The sequence below is a fragment of the Mirounga angustirostris genome, unplaced genomic scaffold (genome assembly GCF_029215605.1).
Source record: "Mirounga angustirostris isolate CCGP_5_RB_7025 unplaced genomic scaffold, mMirAng1.0.hap1 SCAF_2, whole genome shotgun sequence".
Lineage (NCBI taxonomy): Eukaryota > Metazoa > Chordata > Mammalia > Carnivora > Phocidae > Mirounga > Mirounga angustirostris.
This window is the reverse complement of record NW_026991710.1, coordinates 67,601,660-67,607,659: the sequence shown is the minus strand read 5'-3', so window position 1 is coordinate 67,607,659 and position 6,000 is coordinate 67,601,660.

The window sequence follows — 6,000 nt, the reverse complement described above, 5'->3', positions numbered from 1 at the left end:
CGAAACCAGCCAACCGGGGTCCCCACTGGGACAGCCCACCACAGCTTGCACCATCCCCGGGGGTGGGGAGGACAGCAGCCACTGGGGGCCATAGTTGCCATGGCTGGCTCTTTCTCACTTAGGTTTCTCTTTACCAACACTTATTTACTTATACTTTAACGATGGGGATCTTTTCCTTATAAGATGCAATAATGATGAACAAAGAAACCAAGGGACAAACAAAAAACCAGACCCTTAAATAGAACAAACTGGTGGTTGCCAGAGGGGAGCTGGGTGGGGGGATGGGTGAACTAGGCAAAGGGGATTAAGAGGTACAAACTTCCTGGTGTAAAATGAGTAAGATATGGAGATGAAAAGTACAGCATAGGGAATATTGTCAATAAGATTGTAATATTGTTTGGTGACAGATGGTAACTACACTCATTGTGCTGAGCACTGAGTAATGTATAGAATTGTTGAGTCATTATGTTACACACCTGAAACCAATATAATACTGTATGTTAATTATACTTCAATAGAAAAAAGGAAAAAAATAATCTGAAAAGATGCAATAATAGCCGTAAGATCACTTTGTAAAAAAATCCTTACTGATCAGAGAAATAAAAGCTCATGTTCATGTCTGTTGGAAGGCATAACACATGCCGTATTTCTTCTAAGACTCCCTTTTTATTTACATTTCAACCCTTCTGAAATCATTCAAATCAACTGTGTCTTACAGTTGATGTGGTAAGAAAACATAGTGTCATATTTGAATTGGCCATTTTGTCTTAGCAGTACATGAAATAATGGTGCATTTTAAAAAATGATGGTTTAATTGAGTCAATGAAGTATAGCACTTTAAAGATTGGCTATCATTGGTTAGGAAGATCACATATCTGGGATTTTCTAGATGGTCCTAATTATATGCATCTTTTTTCTTTTTAGTAAAGGGTATTTGTTCAATATATAACTGTAATATTATTAAGGTTTCAAAAACTTGAAAAACTTTTCCACATTTATATATTCTCATAGCAAAATAAAATAAAATAAAACAAACAAAATCCAAAAACACCTTTTGCTAGATTAATTTTTTTGAGGCCCAAGTTTTGGTTTGGAAAATATCATCAGCAAGCATGTTTAAAAAGTAATTTCATTAGTGAATCTATTTTATTCCTGCATATGAAAAAAAGACCTTTTTTTTGAGATTATTTATTTATTTGAGAGAGCAAAGAGAGAGCAGGAGCAGGGTGGAGGAGCAGAGGGAGAGGGAGAAGCAGACTCCCTGCTGAGCCTGGAGCCTGATGCGGGGCTCTCTGCGAGGCTTGATCCCAGGACCCTGGGCAGATGCTTCACCCAATGAGCCACCCAGGCACCCCTGAAAAAAAGACGTTTAATGTTAGCTGTATCTCTGATAATATTTATTGTCTGTTGCCCCTCTTACAGTTTGATTTACTAAAAATATTTTAAGAGATTTTATTTGTTCCTAAATTAATATTAATATCCCAAATTATTGCAAAAACTAAATTAATTTCACCCACCCCTTAACAACAATAAGTGATGTCTTGATCAATGAGTATTTGATGCATTTTTTTGTGTTTAAATGTATGAGAACAGAAAGGGACTGTAGCCTCCAGGCAGTTGGGAAGAGCCTCGAATAGGAAATTGATGGAGAGTATCTGGGTGGGCCAGGAGTGGTTGTTAACCTAAGATGCTTAAGAAAGACCGAATAGTGCAGTGTAGGTTTTTGTTTTTGTCAACAAACCTGGCTTTGGCAACATGTCATTCAGACTACAAATACTGTATACTGTTGTGTTTAGGGAACAAGTGCCAAAATGACTCAAACTGGGTTTTGCCAAGTTATTGCCAGCATTTTTGAGGAGGAGATAAGTAGTGCAATAAAAAAAAAAAAATTGTACAAGGACACTGAACTTTTCATAAGGCAAAACCTTGAATTGCCTTACTTGCAAACGAAATTTAGACAACCTTGTCATTTGGCAATCTTGTCACGAGAATGCATGAATAGTATCAATTTGCATATATATAGATTAAAGAAATTATTCAGAATTATGGAATCATTGACATATGTTAGAAAAGAGATTCATAAGTGTTTCAAAACATCAAGACAACAGATGATTGTTAACTTAACGGTGTCAGGAAAAACTGACAGTGTTTTGGAAGGAAGCAAAAGAGGTCCACTTGCAGTGGGTGTTGGGCATTGCCTCGTAGGTCCACTGGGAGTTATCTGATACTATAGAGGGATGCACCGTTGTTGTCTTAGTCAACTCAGGCTGCTGTAGCAAAAATACCACAGACTGGGTGGCTCATAGAGAACAGAAATTTACTCTGCACAGTTCTAGAGGTTGGATGTCTAAGATCAAGGTGTCAACTTTTACAGGCCCTCTCTCAGGTTGCAGACTGCTGACTTCTCAGATCCTCACTTGGCAGAGAGCAGAGAGAGGAAACAAACTGTCTAATGATTCTTATAAGTCACAAATCCATTCATGAGAACTCTATCCTCGAGACCTCATCTAATCCTTATTACCTCCCAAAGGCCCCACCCCATAAAACCATCACACTGGGGGGTAGAGTTTCAACATATGATTTTGGGAGGGGGAAACATTCAGTCTATAGCAATTGTGGTTGATCACTTAGGCTATTTTATAACTCTGTAGGGATGGAAGTTGATTTGTGGAAAACTAATAATCATGGACATGGTTCTTGCTCATGACAATGTAAGTGAATTTTGTCTGATAGAGAAAATAAGTAATTTTAAGTCAAAATCCCATTTGATTTTAACATCTTTCTGGCTCCCTCATTAATTAATACATTAAAATCTTTGACATGTGTTCATTTCATATTTTTACGAGATTCATGATTCATTATTTTTAGAAATTATACTTTAGCAGCAATAATAATGCATATCTGTTTTCATTCCATAGACACTCATCTGTTTATGTAACAAATATTTATTGTGCACCTGTAATGTCTAGGCACTGTGCTAGGCATTTTATGGGATCCAGAGATAAAAAGCAACTGAAATTCTTTTTTTTTATTATTATGTTATGTTAGTCACCATAAGATACATCATTGGTTTTTGATGTAGTGTTCCATGATTCATTATTTGTGTGTAACACCCAGTGCTCATTACAACACGTGCCCGCTCTAATATGTGGATTTGTTTTTTATTATCTATGTATACACACATCCAGTTACAAATGATACATGAATACATACTTAAAGTTAAAAAGTTAAACAATCTATATTATCTAGAGTATATAGTAACATATAGTCTTCTTTCCTTCTTCCTAAAAATATACTACTTTTCCTAGAAATAACCACTGTTTAACTGTTTGCTGGACTTCCTTGCAGATACACACACACATAGAAATATATACATTATATATATATATACACACATACACACACATTATATATACATTATATGTTATATACATATATATGTGCTATATAATATATAATATTATATAACATACTTTTTAATTTAATAATATGCCTTGGAGCATATTATTTAATAAAATGCTAGCTATCAGGGCGCCTGGGTGGCTCAGTCGGTTAAGCGACTGCCTTCGGCTCAGGTCATGATCCTGGAGTCCCGGGATCGAGTCCCGCATCGGGCTCCCTGCTCAGCGGGGAGTCTGCTTCTCCCTCTGACCCTCCCCCCTCTTATGCTCTCTCTCTTTCATTCTCTCTTTCAAATAAATAAATAAAATCTTAAAAAAAAAAAATGCCAGCTATCAGCATGGGGAATAAGACTGAAAATGGGCATTGGAAACCAGTGTATCGAAGAATTAACTTCATCCCATTACGTGTCCACCTCATCCTTGTGCACAGAATGCTTGGCAAATATCAAAGACTTTTTTTCTAAAGACAATGGACCAGTCCAAGGGGGGGGAAATCTCTCCACTGCCTCCATCTCATCCAGTTCTCCAAGCAAAGCAAATTCCCTTTGTTGACCAACTCCTCCCACAGGCAGTATCAAGCCTGATATTTCCAGCTTGTTCTTTAATATGAAGGGGGGAAAAGGCACAGACATTTAAAGAAAGCATGCTACAAAGTAAAGATATAGATATCTAAGCAGTAACAATTACCTCTGGCAAAGGTAATTTAAAAACTAGAAGAGAATTTTGAAATAAGAACAGAGTGCTGTTTTACTGACACAAACTCCTTGGGTTCCTGGACCCAATTCCAATGTCAGGGGATCCCCCTCCCCCCCCAACACCAAGCAGTTCTCAGACACCCGCAGGATGTCAGAGAATTCAACCCAATTCGGACACAATCTACCCAGAGATAGTGCCAATCTCCTCAGGTTAAGGGCTCAGTCCAACAAGACTGAGACACCAGTCTCAAGCTCCAGGCTGTTACCTGGGCTTCTGACCAGCCTGCTATGGATTGGGGATTCCAACAATCTCCTCCTTGGACTTCAGATGCCAGTTGCAAGTCCAGGTTGTTACCTTGCACTTCTGACCTATTGGCTATCAATCAGAGGTTCCCAGGACCTCCTCCTTTGGTTTTTTCGATTTGCTAGAATGGCTCACAGAACTCAGGGAAACACTTCCCATTTATTGGTTTACTAAAGGATATGGTAAAGGGTACTGATCAAGAGCCAGATGAAGAGACACATAGGGTGCGGTATGGTAGAAGACTCAGCACTTCCATGCCCTCTTCAGGCATGCCACTCTCCCTGCATCTCCACCTGTTCACCATTCGAGAAGCTCCCTGAACCCAGTCCTTTTAGTTTTTGTGGAGGCTTCATTACACAGTCAAGATTGACTACGTCATTGGCCACTGGCTGCTTCTACCTCCAGCTCCTCTCCCCTCCCTGCAGGTCAGGTGGTGAGGCTGCAAGGCGCAACCTTCTAATCACATGATTGGTCCTCCTGGCAAAGAGCCCCCGCCCTTCGGTGGAATCCAAAATCACGTTCATTAGTAACAAGACATCCATGTCACCTTTATGGCTTCAGAAATATGGATGAAGACCAAATATGTCAGAAAGCATTATATCACAGCTTTTGTAAAAAGGGAAAAAAAGAATAAGAAAAAGCTCTCAGAAATGGAAAATATGATTGTGAAAAAAAAACATTCGATAGTAGATAAATAAAAGCAATAAGATATATGTCTCTAGAAAGAGATTTGGGCGCCTGGGTGGCTCAGTTGGTTAAGCATCTGCCTTCGGCTCAGGTCATGATCTCAGGGTCCTGGGATCAAGTCCCACATTGGGCCCCCTGCTCAGCAGGGAGCCTGCTTCTCTCTCTCCCTCTGTGGCTCCCCCTGCTTGTGCACTCTCTCTCTGTGTCAAATAAATAAATAAAATCTTAAAAAAAAAAAAACATGTTAGAGATTTATTATAACTGATTGGCTCATGGATTATGGAGGCCAAATATCCCAGTATCTGCTGTGTGAAAGCCAGAGGCCTAGGATGCCAGGTGGTAGAGTTCCAGTTCAAACCCCAAAGCCTAAGGATCAGGGGAGTCAATGGTGTAAGTCTCAATCTGAGTCCGAAAGCCCAAAAGCCAGGGACGGAAGGTGTAAATCCCCATCCAAGTCTGAAGGCCCAGGAACCCAGGGTACCCATGTCCAAGAGCAGGAGAAGATGGATATCCTAGTTCAAACAAGAGAACACATTCACCTTCCACCACCTTTTTGTTCTGTCAGCCCTCAAAGGATTAGATGATGCCTATCCATTGGTGAGTGTGGTTTTTACTCTGTAGATTCGAATGCTGATCTCTTCTGGGAATACCCTTACAGACACACCTAGAAATAATGTTTTCCCAGCTATCTGGGCACCCCTTCACCCAGTCAAGCTGACACAGATAGCTAACCATTACAATAACCCAGCCAGGATCCAATCCAGGTTCCTTCCACTCTTTAACAGAAGAGCTTGTCAGAAAACTTCTGTTTTCCCTCGGAGTTCATCTTTGGCGACTTTTCACTGCAGTGATCTCCTTAGCTTTCCCCTGGCACATCTCTGCATCATCCACCCCCATCTCCCATCCTTTCCAT